This window comes from Canis lupus, chromosome 28 (genome assembly GCF_048164855.1).
Source record: "Canis lupus baileyi chromosome 28, mCanLup2.hap1, whole genome shotgun sequence".
Classification (NCBI taxonomy): domain Eukaryota; kingdom Metazoa; phylum Chordata; class Mammalia; order Carnivora; family Canidae; genus Canis; species Canis lupus.
Window position 1 is genome coordinate 1,765,885 of NC_132865.1, and position 20,146 is coordinate 1,786,030.

The following is a 20,146-nucleotide window of genomic DNA, read 5'->3' on the forward strand; positions in this document are numbered from 1 at the left end:
GATTGTATTTATTGTTTTGTTATTTTTTTAAATAGTTTTTCTCTGTTCTTTTGCTCTCTTCTCTCAGTTTGTTGGCTTTTCTTTAATGATACACTTGAGTTCTTTTCTCTTTATTGTTTGCATATCCGTTACCAGTTTTTGATTTGTGGTGACCATTAGGTTTATATATAACATCTCATGCACGGATCAGTCTATATTAAGTTGATTATCACTTCAATTTGAGCCCATTCTAAAAGCACTACATTTTTACTCCTCCCCACTCCATGTTTTAGGTATATGGTGACATACCTCACATCCCTTTGTGAATCCCTTGCCTAATTTTTATAGATATACTTAATTTTACTGCTTTTGTGCTCCCTACTTTTCTTTCTCTTATGGTCTTTCTTTCCACTCAAATTGTCCCTTTTAATATTTCTTGTAAGATTTGTTTAGTGGTCATAAATTCCTTTAACTTTTATCTGGGAAACTTTATCCAATGTGTCATTCAAAGCCATGCTTATCTCTCCTATACAAGCCTTGCTGGATAGAGTATTCTTGGTTGCAGATTTCTCTCTTTCAGTGCTTTGAATGTATCAAGCCACTCTCTCCTGGCCTGCAAAGTTTCTGCTAAAACATCAGCTGATAGCCTTATGGGGTTTCCCTTGTATGTAACTGTTTTTTCTCGATGCTTTAAAAATCCTCTTTATCACTACTTTTTGCCATTTTAATTACTATGTATCTTGGTGTGGACCTCCTTAAGTTGATTCTGTTGGAGGCTCTCTGTACCTTCTGCATCTGGATTTGTTTCCTTCCCTAAATTTGGGAAGTTTCTAGATATTATTTCTAGGTGACAATTTATGTTACATGTCCATAATTAAGATATTATCTTTGTCCTGCGTGTTCTAAAGTTTCATTACAATGTACCTACATATTGATATGTCTCTAGATTTCACAAGGATTCAGCCAATGTAGTTGTATGCTGGAGTCTCTTCACCCAGCACACAGGAGCCAGTTATGTACATCTCTTTGCAACTCCACACTCAGTGAAGTAACCTGAAATCAGTCATGACAACAATATTTATAGCACAGGAGTCAGCAAACACTACAAGTCAGGGTTACTTTTTATCTCAGCCTGCTGGTTTTTTAATATTTACCAGTACATTAGTACATGGTTCTTCAAATCAAGAGCTGGCAGGTTTTTAAAATCAATTTTGGAAAATTCTAAGCCATTATTGCTTCAAGCATTTCCTCTTCTCTATTCTTTCTTATTTGTCTTCTGTATATCTCAAACTCTTTTTTTCCATCTCTATATCTCTCTTCTGTTGCATCTTAGGTAATTTTCTCACTTCTGCCTCCCAATTTAATAATTCTTCAGCTGTATATAATCTGGTATTTAACTCATCCACAGGTATATCAATGACATGTCTATATTTCTAGAAGCTCTGTTTGTTCTTCAAATTTATTTCTTCAGTGTGTTGCTCTCTTGTGATTTCCAGTTCTTATCTCTTTAACTATTTGAAGCCTAATTATTTTATAGTCTTTTTTCAGATTGCTCTATAACCTCAAGTTCATGGGAATAGTTTTCCTACTTAGAGTGTCTGCTGATTCTCTCACATGATAGATCATTTCCCCATGGAATTTATAAGTTTTCCTTGTTTCCTCTCCTTTCCTCTACCCTCAGAAAACCTGTGGCACTCTGGGTGTAAAAGTTTTATTACAGAATCATTTTACTTTTGCATTTGGTCTGCAATTACTTTTGATGTTAGTTTTCCAGCTTGGACATTCTCAACATTAAACTGGTAAATTCCAACCTCACAAGATTTTTGGTAGCCAAAGGCTTTAATTCCTCTCATATTTCCCATCCAGAGTTTCAAAAGTAACACATTTTCTAGTCATATTACCTGAACTAGTGAATAGGTTTTTACCAGTCTCCTTTTGCCACAGTAGCAGCCTTTTCTTTCCAGAACCCCTGCTTGAAACAAGGATGTCTGTTCCAGCTCCATGTCTCACTCAGGCTTGATGCTGTATTTTCCATATTTACATGGGCATTAAAATCTTAGCCTCTAATCCTCTTATCCACTCTAATATCTTCCCAAACCATAACAGCATCTGCTCCTAAATTTACTGCTCAAACCTAAAGCTGCTTTTATTTCTGCCAAAAATAATCTTTCAACTTAATTTATATATTTATATTTTATTTTTGTACATTATATTTAGTATATCTATGTTTTGTAACTGTGGAGTTGAAAGGTGTGTGTAGTTTATATCAATTCAGCTGACCTTGCTACCAGAATCAGAACACTTTTTAAAAAACATATTTCTTTTCATCTATATTTGTGCATAGAAAAAAGCTCACCATGTTCACCTAGCGGTAATGACTTATTTCCAGAGGTTTGGATTCATGGAGGGTTTTTTTTTTTCCAACTTTTTTTTGTATGTGTGTAAATTGCTTGGATATTTCAGTAACTACATAGTCTCATTTTTAACCTAAAAAAGTAGTGATAGAATAAATATTAGTGTCTTCCATGTCTTTTGTACAAAGACCAATCTCCTTAGCATGCTATTCAAGGACTTTCATGATCTGACTTCATTCTGTCTAGACCCATTTCTCACTAGTCTCCCCATATTCTCTAACGTTTGGCTCACTGGACAACCCACCACTTCCCACACACGTCTCTTCTGTCACATTCTCATGACTTCACTGAGGTTCCTCCCTCAGTAGAAATCTCAGCATGTCCTCACATTCTCAGCAGGTCCCAGTATTACTTAACCTTTAAGACCACTTCTTAAAATCTCTTCATAACCCTTTACTTCCTCTTTTAGTCTCCCCACTGTCCTTAATATACAACATTTTCCATACTGAATCACATTTATTTGTCTGTCTGTTACCTCCGTTAGAGAAGGACAAGAACTATGTCTAATATTTTTATGCCTCATTTATTCAGTGAATGAGTTCATGAATAAATAAACGAAATGAATGTTCACAACTTGCTGAGTTAAAAGCATGCTTCTTGAGGATTTCACACTGGGTGGGCTGCAGGTTCATTTGAGATGCCAGAAAATTTTTTTGTCTCTCTTATGTCCTCTGAGTGCTAGTCAGTTGGGATGTTCTAGTAGCCCTGGATAGCTGTGGAGAAGTCCTTAGGGAAAGAATAGCCAATGGTATTCTGTGATGCCTTACACATGAACTGCCTTCGTTGTCATAGCAGTTTCACAAACAACATTCATTCCATTGACTCTATTGAAGTAAATGATACCCAGTTTGTAAATGAAAAAGCTTATGTTTAGAGCATTGGTCGCTTAATCAAAGATTCAGGGAAACAACTTTGACATAGATCCTCTGTTGCCCAGTGCAGTGATTTGTGTTCTTTTACCATCTACAACTCTGTAGGAATTCCTAGTCCCACTGTAGTAGGACTTACAATGCCAGCTATGATGGTGAAAAAGCCAGGCTTGTGTCTACACTGCAATGCCAGCTTTCCCCCTGAACTGCTGGGTGCCTTCACGCCATGCCTCTGGCCTTCCTGGTTGTTAATGTGCAGTTTCATTGTCTTCATCTCCAAAGTGAAGAGGTAATAACCTCTCAGGTCCTTACTCTTGACTACTTCAGGGCCTGAGTCTCTGCAAAAATTTGCTGAAGGAACTATGTATAATTCAAGTTCTAGACTTTTCCTCACCACCTTTTCTAGACTTTTTTCTGACCTAGGCTTAGCACCAGCTCCTGGAGTGCTGCCATTAGGAATCTGAATCTTTTGACCCAACTACATCCATGCTCTGTTCTTTTTACCATGATTCCTTTTTGACCTTAGAATGTACCTTCTTTTTTTAGAGGCCAAAGGGAGCAGTTATGTAACTGAGAACAGCTATACTTAACCAAAAATTGCAATAGCAATTTAAGACAGCCCACAAAAAAGAAAACTAAATCCACCAAGCATGGTGTATAAACCTAACACAGACATGGCCCGCCTGCTTTCTATTTCCCTTGCCTCCTCACACACCAATTCTTTCGTTAAAGCTTTATTATTTCATTATTCGGCACATTTTCAACAAAGACAAAACGATCTGCTCCAATTGCCCAACTGAAAAAGGGACTTTTTAACTGAGATTTTTTTTTTCCTTCTTGTTTCAATTTCATCACATTTTAACACCTTGCAGGTCATTATAAGGGGTAGAAAGCGAGCCTTTTTTCTTAAGGAATCAAAGGACAGTGAACATTATGAGATAGTCAGAATGCTATACCCTGAATGAGGTAGAGGAACTAATATCCATCACTTAGAATTACTTGCAATGCTTCCATTAGTGTAAAATGAATGTGTTAAATCAAAATGCTACTAAAAGGCAAAATAGGGAGACAAAATCCACATGCACTTATTTGCAGTCTTCATCCAAGATGAACTGGAGCTGACTGGGTTCAATTCTGAATAATTGTTTTATAATTGTATTGGATATTTAAAAAATAGTGGAGCTCTTTTGTCACTAAAGAAAATAAAACATGTACCTGCTATCAGAGCAGAGAGTAAGCACAGCCATAGTGAAAGTTCGTACAGCTGACAAATAAAAAACTCACCAGGGCTGACTAGTTGGAGTTGACCTATAAATATGGCATGGATACAAAGAAGGAAAGTTGAGTAAAACTGCTCAGTTTGTTTTACTTTTCTGGTGAAATGACCATTTGTTTCCAAATAGTCCCAAAGCTCATGTCTTTAACGGCCATTACTCCACTGTACTGGCATGCTGCTGAGGGCTCTGCTTATTCCCTAATTATTGAAAAAGAGCTGCTGGAATTCATTAAGAAATTATAAGTAATATCTCAAGTACCTCAAAACCAAGTTTGGCAATATCCTTAAATCTTGCATCAATGGAAGACTCCCTTGGTTTGCTCTGAAACAGACGAGAATTCAACAATACTGAAACCACCTAAGCCAAAGATGAGGCAGCCAGTTATTTTCCAGTAATTGTCGTTCCCATGACTTCTTTTTAAAGTCCTTCAAAAAGGCACATAGGAACAAATCAAATCGTTTTTAATAGCGGACACCAATCAACAAATCTACCATTTAAACTACAAATTATGTTCAGCTAATTAATATGATAGAAGTAAGCCACTTGGATATAAAAAAAATCACGAACTCTATTTTGAGTTGCTATGGAAAATAAAATGTTAAGTAGAGAAGTCACATGTAAGACCAAGAGATTCTTAACTTTTTTTCACTATTAATTTAACTACTTACTAATCCAAGACAAATTCTATACCAGTAAGCATTGTTACAACAAATATTTCACTCTGGCAAAAATATTTCTTGGCACTGGCTGAAGCCCAGAAAAACTCACTGTCAAATTCCAATAGGATTTTAGTTTGAATACTTCTAAAGTTGATTATAATGGACTTTGACATCATTCTATCCCATTTTCCATCCCTGAGAGTTGATTTTTTTTCAGGCAATATAAAGAACTGTTTTTCTTATATAATTTTTCCTGTCATCTATTGAGTCTTTGATATGCCTTAGGCATGACTACTTTATGTACATCATCTTAATTATCTCAACAACTCTCTGTACAAAAACTATTATAATCCCTGAGTACACAGGGATATATTCAGAAAGAACTGAGATACAGGGAAATTAAACATTTTGCCCTCAGTCACACAGCTGGTAAATGATGGAATACACATTTCATCTCAGACAATCTGCTTCAAAGCCCATGCTTTCCATATATTTGTTACCCAGCCCCCTCCACCATCTCACACACAGTTTTCCTCTACTCCAGCATCTCGGATCAGTTACAATTTTATTGTTATTTAAGACTGTAATCCACAATTTACATCCAGGATAAGCTTTCTTCTGTAGACAATAATCAGATTCATCAATACACAAGAGGGAAGCATCCATACATACATGTGCACGCACATGCACACACACATTATACGTGCTTTATCTATGGGAGTTGGGGGAGACAGAGAACTATAAAAAATAACTGAAGATCCAGACCCAGTGCAACAGATGCTATTCAACAGAGATGAATGCAAGCCCCTAAAGTTCGGTCAGACACTCTGCTAGAGCTTATTATCTTCCCGGCAGGCGTGCAATGCCTGACACATAGTGATGCTTAATAAATGTTTATAGAATGACTAAGGGAGGAAGTAAGTGAGTGGTGAGTAAGTGACACTAACAGGTAGGGCAGATCTGGCTCCACATATAGGAAAAAGAGCCAGTGGTCCTCACTGATGGTAAGGTTAACGTGAGTAAGTGAACTGACGTGGCCACCAGCAGCTGTGAGGCAATACAGCCTATTTATAGAAGCTTCTATCTCAGGCATGGTGGTACAAGCCCTGACCTCCTTTGTTGCTCAGTGCTGTGGGCACGTGGATGAGAAGCTCCGGAAAGAGTGTGGGTGAAAGTGAAAGAATCAGAGAAGTCCTGCCATAGGAAAAGAAGACTCAGGGAAACCTGGTTTTCAAACATTGCAGGACTGTCCAGGAAAAGGGATTAGTCTCATGATACACAATCTGAAGGTACTGAGCTAGGAACCACAGCTCCGTGGAAGACACAGGAAGCTAAATTTGGATTCAAAGTTCAAACAGACGCTTTCCATGTCTTCCAGGGGTTGTGACCTCCTGCTTCCTTACCACCTCCCAATCCAGAGCATCTTGTAAAGTCCAGAACTAAGTTGCAACTTCTCGGAGAAGCTTCCTTCCCTTTAGTGGCTCTTTCCTTCTACCAACTTCACAATCTCCTCTAAACAACAGTACTGTCTGGGCTCCCTCCCTTGGTCATTCATTGCTCTGATAAATGCTAGAAATCTAAAGATGAGTAAGACTAGGCTATCACCCTCAGGGTATAGTCCTGAGGGAGACAAAGAAAACAAGGTGACAACATAACTGGTGCAACAGAACTGTGCACTGAATATTGTTGGTTCACAGAAGACAAACATCCAGATAAATCTGAAGAATCAGAGAAAACTTCCCAGGAAGCTAAGGTTTGCCTTTTCTTTCCCTGAGCTAAATCTAAAGAAAGTTAGGAAACTGGGTAAAAAAGAAAGAATGCTCCAAGCACATAGGACAACTAAGGATCCAAAAGAATGTATCCTAGGTGACTAGGGAATACCAATGCCAGTTAGGAACTTGGCCAAGCAAGTATCTTATTTCTTTAATCTTTGTGCTCCCCTGGTGCACACTTCCCAATACACAATGGGTTGCCAATAAATAATTGCTTATTTAACTAGAATAAATACAAGGAAAAAAGGATCATGATGTTCTCTGATCCTCATATTTAGATTAATAAGAACATGGCTGGAAGAGTCAGTTGGTGGTTGGCTGAGGATCACCATTTATAAAAATCTGGGTAGTTGTGTGGCAGAATGGGAACATCTGGAATCGGGCTAATCTGGTTTGAAGGCCAGTCTTGTGACCACATAAACATCACATTACTTTTGAGCCTCAAATTTCTCATCTGAAGGCAGAGATACTAGTACCTACCTCACAGGCCTGTTTTGTAGCATTGTTTGGTTTAAGATTTATTTTTTATTTATTTTTTTATTATTTATTTATTTATTTTAGAGAGGGAGAGAGCACATGTGCAATAGCACAAGTGGGGTACAGGGGTAAGAGGAGAGGAAGAAACAGACTCCTCGTTGAGCAGGGAGCCCAACACGGGGTCCAATTCCAGGACCCTGAGATCATGACCTGAACTGAAGGCAGATGCCAAACCAACTGAGCCACCCAGGTGCCCCCATTTTGTAGTTTAAATGAGATAATAAAAGTAAAGCCCAAGAAAGCTGTTAATACTAAATGACACGTAAGTCATAGATCGAATGAAGAGTCAGAGGAGTATATTTGAATTAAAAATTAAGGAATAGGAGAAATTCTCAATTTTGTGAGGCTGTCTTGGGCCAAAATGACATCCATTTTTACCTAATGAAGAAGAAATGGTTTATGAATTACTGAACCTTGTTAGTACATGAGGCTCAGACTCGTTGGCTGGTTCAGTTAGCAGTGCAAATTTACCATTCCCCGCAATTAGGATGTGTTGCTGACCTTACTAACCTTTGATTGGGTGCCTTTATCATACACCGTATGGAGAAGGTCAGCTGTTCAAAGAAGCAGCCATCATCATTTCTTCCATAATCAAACAAGTTAGAAAGTCTTAACTAAAACTGGCGATTTCCTTAAAATTATTAAAGAAGGTAAGATGCCAAGAAAAGCAGACTCTAACTGGCCATGTCCATATGGTAACAGTATTTAAGTATGGGAAAGGGCTAATGACGAAAGAGAAATCCACCAGTGATGTTCACATGATGCTCAATGATGGTGGTCAGTCAAGAACCAGAGGTCTGCTTGAGCAGGGGGCATTTGTTCAGAAATCTGCAGATAGCACGCATAGTTTTCAGTCTGGGATGCCCATCCCATCACATGTCTTAAATTAGCCAGACATGGTAAGTATCGAAGAATTCCACATGAGCAATCCCAAAACAAAAGCCTTTCATTTAACTATTTTTCTTTTCAGATGATGTCTTGTAATGTGAACTGGTGCAGCCACTCTGGAAAACTATGTGGAGGTTCCTCAAACAGTTAAAAATAGACCTGCCCTACGACCCAGCAATTGCACTGTTGGGGATTTACCCCAAAGATACAAATGCAATGAAACGCCGGGACACCTGCACCCCGATGTTTCTAGCAGCAATGGCCACGATAGCCAAACTGTGGAAGGAGCCTCGGTGTCCAACGAAAGATGAATGGATAAAGAAGATGTGGTTTATGTATACAATGGAATATTACTCAGCTATTAGAAATGACAAATACCCACCATTTGCTTCAACATGGATGGAACTGGAGGGTATTATGCTGAGTGAAGTAAGTCAGTCGGAGAAGGACAAACATTATATGTTCTCATTCATTTGGGGAATATAAATAATAGTGAATATAAGGGAAGGGAGAAGAAATGTGTGGGAAATATCAGAAAGGGAGACATAACGTAAAGACTCCTAACTCTGGGAAACGAACTAGGGGTGGTAGAAGGGGAGGAGGGCGGGGGGTGGGAGTGAATGGGTGATGGGCACTGGGGGTTATTCTGTATGTTAGTAAATTGAACACCAATAAAAAATAAATTAAAAAAAAAGACCTAAAAAAATAAATAAATAAAGTTAAAATGGACCTTGTGATATGCGACTGAGACCCTTCTCATGTCATCCCTGCTCAAGCTTTGGTTTCAAATAACTCTTTCCACGACCTGTTTTACCTCTGTGCTTGTCCATCTTGCTGTACCCTCCAGGTAAATTAAACAGACTTCCATTCTCTACTTTAATCTTTGTTGAGTTATACTGTATTCACTAAACCAGAATGCTTTTCTCATCTCAAGCTGCTAACTTTGTTTGATCTAACCCAGACCGGGGCACCTACATCATGAAAGTTTCCCACATTTAGCCATCCCATCACCCACCAGAACAATCCCAGTCCAGCCATTCCTCCTCCACGCTCTGGGAGTTAAGTCATCTGGTTACATTTCAGTGGATGATATGTGTCTGTTTGTCTCCTCTAATGGCTTGTAAGGCCTTGGGGGTCGAGCTCATGTCTAATCTTTGCTGCATACATCTGTACACTACTGAATACATCATTACTGTACATTACTCTAATCCAATGGGGACTCAATAAAAACTTGTTGACTGACTGATTTAGCACGGGGACGATTATTACGTAAGCCACTTTGGTAAATAAATTTCAAATAATGACCAGCTCACACAAATGTTTTACTAGCTCACCCTCCCCACGGAATTAATATAAAGAATGAAAATCAGCAGTCATTTCTACTTGCCCAACATTAAATGTTAACTCGCCCCAAGAGACTAGCTATTTTCAAGCCTAATTTCAAGTCAAAATGTCTAAAATGGTTGTCATTCTTGGTGACATGCTGGGAAGATTCAAGAACTAAGGTATCAAATCAGTCACTTCCACAGGTTATTAACCTCGACCCTGAACATCATTATTTCTAGCATATCACTAATAATTCTAGCAATTTATTTGAGTTCATGTTTATTCAATAAAAGGGACTTATTCCCAAGGATATTCTAACAAAAAATTTGATTGGTATTACTTTATAATTTTATACTTGATTGGAATAAAATTAGAAACCTTGGTTTGATTTTTGTTATTCTTTAATAATTCAGTTCATTCAATATAAAGGAATGTAGCCATAAAAAGAGTTATCTACCTACTTATATATCTGAGGCACAAAAAAATTTAGAAATAAATTTTAAAAATAAATTTAATGCGTAGTATCTCTCTTTTCCTTCCCCTTTTCTTTTCCCTTCTTGGAAGTCTGGGATAAAGGGGGAGCAGGGCAATTTTCCATGTGTTTTCTGTCCAAGTTATTTTAGCATTCTGAGGTGAAATAGGACAGAGGACAACTGACATGGCTCACAGTTCAAGGGCAATAACTAGCAGATGAGTGGAGTCAATTCTAGTTTTATGATAGATACAATTTTCTTATCTAGAATGATTTTGAAACATTTTCAAGATTTTAGTTCTTATCTATAGGTGGCTTAAACATGTTTAAACAGTTCATCAATTGGTATTATAACAAACATCAAGTTAAGGGAAAGCGTTCTAAAGGTACTAACATAGTTGAGAATTACGATAAAGTGCTACACCAATTATATGTAGCTTATTTTGGAATGTGCATGAGAAAAATGATTCGCCTATCTTCTGTACGCTGTGAAAATATTCACCTGCTTGTGGTGCTCTGATATCTGTTCAGCAAATAAGAGTTTCAGTTGCATGAAACGCTTGCAACATGTCAGAACCCGGAAGGTTTCTTCAAGTCAGGTGCAGCCTGATTCATGGTGACAGCTTCTCTGAAGTTACATCCTCTAAGAAGCAATAACTGTCATTTGGGGGCCTTCCGGGTGAAAAGGCACAACAGAACCAAAGAGCTAGAAGGTACAATCCACACAGCAAAAGAAATGCTCGAGGTCTCCAGGGCAATGAAGTGAGTACTTCAAAGTACATTTGACTTTAAAGCTGATCTATTTTCTCCCCTTATTTCTTGGGCAAATATCAGCAAACACAAGAGAGTGTCTTCAAATATGAGCCACATAGAGAAAAACTTCACATTCAACACATCAGACTTTCAAACTCTCTGTGTATATATATATATATATATATATATATATATATATATATATATATAAATGGAAATAATTAGACTCTGGATCAGAAAAAAAAAACATGACAGAACAAAGAAAGAGCATGATCTAATATCAGAATAAATTTAATAAATGTCATTAAGTGAGATGATTGGTGATGAGTGAAGGTCATGCCCAGTTTACTTTTCACAGCTGACAGATCAAAGTTGTTCCTTCATTTGGGATAAAGACTGAATGCAGTTAGTTTGGCCTTGGAAAATCCTTTCACATAATATGAGGTCTCTCTAGGGTCTCCTATTTCTAAGGCACACAAATGGTCAGAAACAAGTGTCAGAGAGTCAAGGTAGAACAGGAAAAAAAAATGAAAGGGTACATCTCAATTTAAATGACCTTTTTGAAGTCCAGGATTAAATAGCGTGAGAATGCAGTTGCAGCAGAGTATGACACACCCGTGAACATCACATGGTGCAGGGATACAGAGAAAGATAAATAAGACTATGTCACAGAATGATGGACTTAAGCAGGCGTTAAGGGGACATTGTCCTTGACCACCCATCTGCTTCAGGAACCCTCCGCCCTACCAGGTCACCATCTAGCCCATGGTTAGAAAGTCTCCATTGATGGGGGATGGGGACCTCTCCAGTCCTGCTGTAGCCATCCATGCATAGCTCTAACAGAAAGTCCTCTCTCCAGGACTAGAAGTCTAGCTTCACCCGTCCTGTCCTATTGTTACCCCTAAAGACCAAACAGAACAAAATCTTTTTTACCACCTAACATTCCTCATCTATCTGAAGATAGTTCTCTCATCCCCAACATCACCACCTCCAAGTCTTCTCAATCCCTTAAATTTTCTTCATAGAATATTGGTCCAATACTCTTTAATATTCTGCTGAGGCTCTGTGATTGCAATACAATTTGCCTATATCCTTCTAAAAATATAGACCTGAATACAGAATTTCAGAGACAAAGTTGACCTCATCTGTCTTGTTCTACATGCTCCTGATCCATTTAATCCAACCAAGATCTGATCGGTGCTATTGGTAGTTGCAATAGTCACTCTTCATCAGTGGAGTAAACATTCCAAAACCCCAAGTAGAGGCCTAAAACTGCAGATAGTGCCTTACCCTATATATACTGCTTTCCCTATTCATGCATATCTATGATAAAGTTTAATTTATAAGAAAGGTACAGTAAAAAAAAAGGTACAGTAAGAGATTAAAAATTAATAAAATAGAACAATTGTAACAGTATAGTAATAAAAGTTCCATGGATGTGGTGGTGTCTTTCTCAAAACATCTGGAGCACATTTGACCATGGGGAACTGAAACTGTAGAAAATAAAACCATGGATAAGGGGGATTACTGTACTATCATTTGGGTGACAGTTTTCCATTCTGTGATAACTAATAATTAGTACTTTATATTTAGAAATTGCTTTCATCTTTATATCTCATTTAAATCTGACAGCAATCTGTAATAAAGATGTTATTTTCACCATTTTCAGATGAAACTACAATTTACAGGGGTTAGGTCAATTTTTCCTGAACCACATAAATAAGCTACAAAGTTAGGACCCAAACCCAGGTCCTCTGACCATAAACCATGTACCTTTGTGACTATATGACTCTACTTTAGAGCCTCTGATGATGCCTCAGTGATATAATGATAGATTATTGTCAAAGGCAAAACCTCCAGAAATTAGTTTCCTGCCCTGCCAGTGTGAGAACCACATCCTAGGATAGAATGAGGGCAACATGACACGCTAAGTCATGCTGCCTCTTTTTCAAAATGGTCACAAACCATCCTTTTAATTATTTATTCTAGATTCTTGCCTGTATTTGACTTCAAACTCAGGGGCCTGTTTGTGGTATTATTCTTTGATTTTTTTTTAATCAAGACTATGTTTTCAATATTTCAACCTTTCCTTTCCTGCACTCCAAAATCACCAAAAGATCACCAACTCCTACTCAAATTCTTTTTAAATTCAGATCTCATTTTGTGATCTATTTGCTATTAGTTAAAGCTTTAAAACATCCATAAAAGTAATTACTTGCTTCATGCCTCAATCAAAGACAACAATTTAAGTTTCTTTTAAAATGGCAGGATGCCTGGGTGGCTTAGTGGTTGAGCATCTGCCTTTGGCTCAGATCGTGACCCCAGGGTCCTAGGATCGAATTCCGCATCGGGTTCCCTATAGGGGACTTGCTTCTCCTTCTGCCTGTGTCTCTGCCTCTCTCCCTGTGTCTCTCATAAATAAATAAATAAAATCTTTAAAAAAATAAATTTATTTTAAAAATTTGAAAAGACTAGGCTGAGAACAGAGTGCTGGGACCTCTGTGACTTTTCTCTAACTCCAGAGCAGGGCAGGACTCCCTAGTTGGTATATCAAAATCTACATTGTAGGAATTTGGGAATGTGTAAGGCTGAAAAAGAATTTTACACACTATAATTTTATATTGAAAAAATATTGATCTCCCATTACAAACAGTAAGAACTTCAGGAGTTTTCAAGTTTACTCATGAGGACCAAGGATTTTGAAAATTTAAGACATCTTACCTGAGTTAATAATATTCTACTCATCAAGATCCTTGAATATAACTGGGTAGCTAGCTAAAAATCCAGTTTATAATTTCTTTCCTTGTTAATACAATTTCATTAGGGACTTTGCCACATGTTTCACCCAAGTCCAGGTACTCTACTGCCTTTCTCTCATCTTCATAGCTTCTTTAAACACTTTCTTCATTTGGTTTCCAGGAAACCATATCCCTTTGGGTTTTCCTCTCACATTTCTGGCTACCTCTTGCCCAGTTCCTCTTCAATTCTTTGACAGCTGAATTTTGAAGCATCCCAGAACTCAGTCCTTGTATCTCTTCTCTTTTCTAGCCACACCTACTCCTAAATTATCTCCTCCAGACTTACAGCATCAGCGTGCTATTGCCTGTAGCCCGACTCTCCCCTGAACACCAAGTCTGGATATCTGTCTATGTGACGACATCTCTGTTGGAATATCTAAAGATTTCCAGACTTAATGTGTTGACTACTGAGATTCTGGTAGCTGCCCTACCTCCGTCATCACTGTAAACTAGCTCTTTCTGCAGCCTCCCCAACTTAAGACGTGAAAACTCATTCTTCAAAAAATGAAAACGCCATTCTTCCATTCCCTCAGGCTAAAAATTTGATTTTTTAAAAATCAGAATTCTGCTCACTTAAATCCATTCCTTAAATAGCTCTAACAACAATTTGCTCAGCAATATCATTCCCTAGTTTTTGTAGGATTCTGAGACACACTGGCCAAAATTCCTGAACTAATTTAGGACTCAGTCCTACCTTTCTCTACTTGGATTTCAGTTTCCTTTTAATTTTTTTTCTACCCAAAGATCATTGCACTAAACAGAAAAGACAAAACAAAATAAAACAACCCAAAAAACAGCTAAGCTGTTTCTCATTCATGTGTCCACATATGCCACTTACTACAAGCAGGCCTGCCCGGCCTTGGTCTTCTCTCCCTCAAAACTTGAACTTCTTTTTCATGATTGCTAGGCTATCCTGAATGCCACAGTTTGTTTAGGTGTCCTTCTAAAATCATTCTAAGCACAAGCTACTTACACTTTCATTGTTAAACCCTCTGCTTTCCATCTTATATTTATCGTTTTTTAAAAAAATTAAGTCACTAGTCTATTTCTAGTGATCTTCTTCCTCTGAGAATAAACTCAACTTCACAGAAAAATTACACTTATGAGAGTACATACTGAATGTCTGTGTCTCCCCCACAATTCATCTGTCACAGCCTAGTCTCCACTGTGTTAGTATTTGGACGTGAGGCCTTGGAGAGGTGATTAGGTCATGGAGGTGGAACCTCATGAATGAGATTAGTGCCCCTGGAAGAGAGACCCCAGAGAGGTCCTTTGCCCCTTCTGCCGTGTGAGAATACGGCAAGAGGATGGCTGTGTATGAATCGGCAAGTGGGATGTCACCAGACAGTGAGTCTACTCGTGGCTTGATCTCGAACTTCCCAGCCTCCAGAACTGTGAGAAATAAATGCTTGTTGTTTAAAGCCACCCAATCTATAGTATTTTGTTATAGCAGCCTGAATGGACTAAGAGTCACGTGGCTCTAAGCCACGTTCTACATTTCAGTTTACATAATCATTAGGCTCAACTGTAGCAATTAGAGATTTCACATCAGAATGAACAGTCTCAATAGAAATAGAATCAAGTTACACCATAAACAAGAACTTCCAAAGAAGTTTGGAAGAGGTATCAGACCTTTTTATTGCCATCAACATAAAGAGTAAATGAAGCTTATTAAAAATAAATATATGAAATAATTATTCACGAAAATGTTTTAAAGTCACTCCTAATGACCAATTACTCTATTTGCACATATTTGTGTTTAGGATGGAGCCAGACCTGTGTTGACATGTTTTAAATTCAAAATGTCGGCAGTGTTGTAAGTTAGTGACGTGACTCTTTCAAGTGTATCTTTGTTTAAATGGAATGTTTTCTGAGGCTATCAAATTTTTCAAGATACATTTGATAATATCCCACAGATAAAAATGATAAGTCTTTCTGTTGGATTTGGACCTGTCTGTATATAAGCACATGACAGATCGTCAGATGACTTTCCTGTACGTATATAAATGCATGGCAAATAGTCACGCGAGTCACTTCCACCAAAGACCTCTGCCCAAGGTCAGGTAGTGCTGGTCATTCTAGCATGGCCTCTCATGTCTTCAGCCTGCCTTGGTCATCTATCCCATAAAGTAACTTCAAAAAACTATATCTCGTCCCATCTTTTAAGTTGAAATCTAAAATTTTCATCATACGTTTCAAAATATATTTGTTTTATGTAAAAAGTGTCTTAAAAATGTTATATACTAAAATACAGGGAAGATTGAAGGTTTGATCTCAGAGTAAATAATTCATTACACTATGTGATAAAATAGGCCTTTACTACCTTATGCAATAGCATGCTAAATCCAAAAGAAGTCATGCATAACTTTTATCTGCGGGTGTTTATGAATGTATCTCGAAAAATGTAATAGTTCCAGAGAACAACCCATTTAAAAGATTAAATATACATTTAGAAGATTCAGAATTACTAATCTAACATTTGAGTGCTCTGAATTCAGGACATCCCGATACAGATCCAGCTCTACCCTAAACAGAACTATAAACAAAACAAGAAAAGATAAAAACCCCATCGAATTGAGAGACTTTGATGAATCTTTAAAGGAGTCTTCTCCAAAATAAAATTTTCTAATTATTACTTTGACCATAAAGAGCCTAATATCCCGGCATACCACAGTAAGATTCTACTGAGAGATAAATGTGAGTGCAGGTTAGTTTTCTGGGAGTGTTAAAAAAAAAAAAAATGGTAGCATTGTGAGGACTGACAACTGACTTCCTTAAAACCATCTGCATACTGACCCCCCTGGAAAGTCAACACACACTCCTGGGGAATACACACAAGTTTGAAGGCTTTGGTCTTAGTTCTTAAACTGAGGACTGCTGCCTGGGCCTACAGCCCCTCATCATTCTGCCCCATTCCTGCTACTTTAGAGATGGTCTTCCCAGGCTGACAAGATTGCAGGCCTTACGTACACAGCCTCTCTTGCGTAGAAATGTTGCGAGTTCTTCCCGAAGGAAGCGAGTGAAGAGAAGACTAATTTTAAGGGCCAAGAGAGTTGGACCAACTGAAATCATTTACTTAGGAGAGAGATTTGGTGACCTTACAGACCTCAAGAGTTTGGATTTAAAATATTCTGGTCCACCTATTCCCATGAAAAATCTTAAACTCTTCCTAAGGGTAACCCAACTTTCAACTGAGTAGTCACCTGTTCTCACAGGACAGCCTAGAGTTTTTATACATTGAGAGGAGGAAGAAAAGTAACTTCTAGAATGTTCTCTTGGAGGTCTGGTATCCTAGGACAACAGATTCCTTTTTAGAATTTTGCTTGCCAGGGGTATGTGGACGTAGGTGTGTATGTAGTAGGCTGTGTGCTGCATCTGGGTGTGAGAAAGAGAGAGAAAGGATGAGAATGAGTAAGATCAAAGGAGACTTCTGCGGTGACTTTGGAGGTGATGCTGTGCTAAGAAAAAATTACTACTTCTCTTTACAATAAAACAGAGAAAGAGTGATAACCGATGTCACTCTAAAGAGCACGACACCAGCAGACGGTGTGAAGTGAGGCTTCCATTAGTCATATTTGCAGCTTTTTTTAAAAAGCTATTATAAAATGTAAACTTCTATAAACAATGCGAGGACTATCCTTTCAAAACACAAGCAGTCCTTAGGGAATCAGGAGTCAAACCATTATATTAAGGCTATAAAATCAGTGCAAAGAACCAAAACAAGATGCCACATTTTCATAAAAACTTGATTAAATGAGTACTGGGGTGGATTCCCTGGCACTAAATGCCAAACTGACTCCTTAGCAAACAGAGCAAACAGTCATATACAACTTGGGGAATAAGATTTAAAAAAATATGATCACAGTCCTTTCCTAAATCTTCTTCTACAGAAGCTACAGTTGCCTAGCAAGGCCAGTGAAGAGCCCCACTTACATATCAAACATGTGAAACTCAACACATTTTCTTAAAAGATGAATTCTAAAAGGGCCTGGAATAAAGCGAGGAAAATCAAGCTTAAGAGCTGTGTGATTTTAGGTTACTTTCTGTCTCTAAATCACAGGTTGCTCATCAAAATGATATTGCTTACTTCATAGGGTTGGTGTGATGATTAAATTACCCCACCTGCAGCACTTAGTGAAGAGTGCATAGCATGGTTAAATATTCAAAAAAATGGAAGCTACTGCCATTATTAATGACTAATATCGAATCCTATCCTTTCTACCAAGCAGCTGTATAACTTTGAGGAAGTTATTTAACCTCTCCTGAGCCTCCATCACATACCTTTTAATACTCTAAAGGATTATTAGGATGCCCGAGTGGCTCAGTTGGTTGAGCATCTGACTCTTGGTTTGGCTGACGTCATCATCTCAGGGTGGTGAGATGGAGCCCCATAGACAGCCTTATGTCAGGCTCCAGGCTCAGTGGGGAGTCTGCTTGAGATCCTCTCCCGCTCTTCCTCTACCCCTCCCCCTGTCCACACATGGGTGCACATGCGCGTGCTGTCTCAAAATAACTAAATAAATCTTTTTAAAAAATACTCCAAAGGATTGCTATGAAGGTTAATGACACATGAAAAAGCCCTTAGCACACAGCCAGGCATATAGCAGGTACTCGTGCCCTACGATCCTTTTTAGTTCTTTTCCTTCAATGACCATATCTTGTTTATAAACAGATGACACTCAACAACGACATGACAAGTGGAAAAGCAAAGATCCTTTCACCGAACACAAAAAGCGTGAGCTTTGAAAGACACACTGAACTCCATCTAAATTTAAGACATATCATTCTTCGTAAGATACCTATTGAGAAAGTGAAAAGGCAAACCACAGGCTGAAAGAAAACACTTGTGTGAAGGACTTGCATCCAGAATACATTAAAAAAAAAAACTAAATAATAAAAAAAAACTCAATTTTAAAAAATGGGCAAAAATAAATTTGAGCACTTTACAAAACAAAACGGGAAGGTGGAACCTAAGTACATAAGCCGATGTTCAGTGTCATTAGGGAAATGCCAACTAAAACCACAACAAGACCCCACCACACCACTAGAACAGCTAAAAGTTTGGAAAAGTGATGTTACCAAGAAGGTGGAGCGACTAGAACTCTCCTACATGGCTGTTGGGAATGCAAAATGATAGAACCACGAGAAGCAGTTTAGAGCTTCTGCTAATATATATATAGCACACACTTATCAGACCAGGCAATTCTATTCTTAAGTGCTTATCCAAATAATTTTTTTAATTTAGTACACAAATGTTTTTAGAACTTTTATTCATAACAGCCAAGGCCTCTGCACTATTCCTACATGCAAATGTCCATCCAAGGCTAAGCAGATAAGCAAATCTTGGTCCATCAATAGTATCTCACTGCATCGATTTAGCAACAAAAAGAAACTACTGACACATATACCAACACGGACGAATCCCCAAAACGTGGACGTGACCCCACAAAGCCAGACATACCAAGAGCAAATACTATATGATTTCACTTATAGGAAATTCTAGAAAAGACTAACGACAGTGACAGAAAGCAGGTCAGACGCCTGGGACCTGGAGTGGCTGCAGAGGGAGGACGTGAGGAAAATCTTGGGGGTAAAAGAAGTATCCCGGGTCTTGACGGTTAGCGAGCACAGCTGTCAAAACTCATCAAACTGTACTGTGAAATGGGCGCGCTCTAGCTGTATGTACATCACACGTGAACAAAGTTGATTTTTAAAAGTTCACGTGCCTCTATCCAAGATGCCAAAATCCAAAAGCTCAGGAAGTCGAAAAGCTTTCGCTAAGCACAACATCTCTCTGAGTTGGCCTGGTTCTAAGCTATTCACAGTCTATGCTCGTTCCATGGAGCGATACTATTCATACATTAAACTGCAAATAATCAGAGAGCTTCCTGAGACCTGGCGAAGGGTAGACATATAACATGTACGCGGAGTCGCTTTTCTAAAATCTTCATACTCTGAATTCAGAAACAGACCTTTCCCAGGGGTTTGGGGTGAATTATAGATTGATCTTCTTGTCCCTAAGTCAAGAGGGAGAAAGGACTAAAGGATGGAAGGAGAGACAAAAGGGAGGAATGTTTTCCTGGTGCCAGCACAAACCAAACCCTTTATAACCAATCTTCTTGCCAAAGTGTTTTCACCTTCGCCCTTCTGCAGGACTGGTAGCCGCTCTGGTCTCTGGGGACGGCCACCAAATGACTCCCCTGAGCCCTCACCTCACACCTGAGACACTAAAATGTATGCAATGGATCAGGTTTCCTTAAAAGATTCTGAGCATTCCCGCTTTAGAATCTGGTTCCAAGAGCAAGCACTGCTGGGCCCCTTTATCATTCCTGCCTCAGAATTAAGAACCTGGGGGAGAAGAAGGAGGGAAAGAAAAAAAAAAGATGAAAGAAAAACTATTTT

The 20,146-nt window shown here is 38.4% G+C and overlaps 1 long non-coding RNA gene across 1 annotated transcript; it reads right to left on the bottom strand.

Annotated features, from left to right (window-relative positions):
• Positions 1–2,915: 2,915 nt before the first annotated feature.
• LOC140619923 (uncharacterized) lies at positions 2,916–17,014 on the bottom strand. The gene is made up of 4 exons (XR_012019686.1): positions 16,948–17,014; positions 10,696–10,836; positions 4,798–4,964; positions 2,916–3,119 (listed from the first exon to the last, which is right to left on the bottom strand). It is a non-coding gene; the product is annotated as an uncharacterized lncRNA (long non-coding RNA).
• Between the last annotated feature and the right edge of the window lie 3,132 nt (positions 17,015–20,146).